The following is a 1,996-nucleotide window of genomic DNA, read 5'->3' on the forward strand; positions in this document are numbered from 1 at the left end:
CAGAGCCTTTCCTGGGCCACGGCTTCTTGAGATTTTGATATGTCTATGGCCCTTCCTTATTTGGTTGCTTCTATGAACTTTTTGTGAGCAGTCCTATTTTTTTTTTTTTACTCATTTCTTTTCTTCAGCATACAGAGGCAGATTCTACCAGTAAGCCTCATTCTGCAGCCTTTTGGCTGTTGTGCCTTTGTTTGTCCCTGGCTTCTCTTTCTGCTTCCTCAACACAGGTGTTCTCCAAGGTGCTGCCTTTTGTCATTTCCCCTTCTGTATCATTTCTTACCGAGATTTATTCTGCTCCTGTGTTAATTGCCACCTCTCTTTATAGTTGACCATGAGTAGACTTTTCACTTGACTATTTACTCGTGCCACAGATATTTTCTGCTATGAGCCGGGCACTTATCTAGACACTGGGAATACAAATATAATGAGGCTTAATATCTGAGTGGAAAAGACAAGTATTAATAAGCATGCATTTGCAGTATTATGCAATAATGATTGCCATAGATGAGACAGATAGTTAGGAGAACACCTTAGTGGGACACCTAGTCCTGATAGGCTGAGTCAGGGGTGGCATCTCAGGGGAAGCGATGTTTATGCTGGATCCTTCCCAACAGGATGCAATAACTGCCTAATAGTTCTCCCTGCTTGCAAACCACACCCTGCAGTCACCCAGCCCTGGACCCTACCACCCAGTTAATCTTCCCAGAGCATTGATTTGATTAAGACACTCTCTAGTTGAGAAACCTATAATGACTCCTCCTTGTCAACCAAACTAAGTCAAAAAATTCCTTAGCCTGGCTTTTGATTCCTCCACAATCAAGTGCCACCACTGGAATCTATCTTTTCTGCCTTGATCTTTCCATTGTTTACTGCCTTACCTCTGTACATTACCAAAACGGACTAACAAGCATCCTGCAAACACACCTGGAGCTTTTCCGTAATTTTTACGAAGGCACATTTTTATTTTGTTTGCTGTTTTATCACTGCCACCTATAACAGTGCCTGGCATATAACAGATACTGAAGAATATTGGTTGAATGAACAAACGAATAAATTTTCCCTTGGAATTCCCCATACTTGGGCTGCATAGCTCTCCTCTCTCCCAGGTGCACATATTTTTGCCCATTGAAATCTTATTATCCAGGCTCAGCTCATGTATTCTCTCCTCCATTATGTCTTTTTTCCTGATATGAACCTTCATTCCTAAAGGCTTTTAATATTCTATGTGAACTGTTTATGTGACCCTGCATTCTGCTTTGTATTGTAGATATCTGTGTAGGCATTTATTTTTCCTGCCAGGTTGAAAGTTATTTGAATTCAGTGACCATATTTAAAACGTGATATTGTATCTTGCTCAATACGAGATGCACAATATGAAATGTTCAAAAAATACTTTTTGTTTGATGAGAGAAGTATTTTACATTCATTTGGAAAAAGTAGGGAGGAAAGCCTAAGGGATGGGTCATTTGGTTTGGCCCCCTTGCCTTACCTCCTTTTCCTGTGTTAAAGAACTTAATTTAAAATTAATTCAGGAAATCTATATTAAGCATCTATATTTTATATTCAAGTCATTGTACTAGGATTTAGATTATTAATAGGATTTAAAGTGTCCTTGACGTACTCACTACTGAGCATCACTTCTAACAGAAAATCAAGTCCAGTCAGTCTAGGTGGTCACTATCATCTGTAGAGTTTTTAGGATGTTTTTCTGTTTTCAGAGTTACTCTTCCCAGTTTCTAGAATCTTCCCACATATTGAGATTCCTGAGGGCAGGGGTGCTGTCTTTATCTTCTGATCCCTTACTGCCTGGCACTGAGCTTTATACCTGCTGGTGATTTACCTTGAACATTCTCTGACTCTTCTATAACATCACCATGTCTTTCCAGGTATATATTGCTGAGTTGGGACAAGAGACTTAAGAGAGATACAGACTGCTGCTGCTTAGACTAGGAAGACCCTTTGTTATCATAAGAGTAATAAGAAACCGGTTGCCGTC

Source organism: Trichechus manatus, unplaced genomic scaffold (genome assembly GCF_000243295.1).
Source record: "Trichechus manatus latirostris isolate Lorelei unplaced genomic scaffold, TriManLat1.0 scaffold00029, whole genome shotgun sequence".
NCBI lineage: Eukaryota > Metazoa > Chordata > Mammalia > Sirenia > Trichechidae > Trichechus > Trichechus manatus.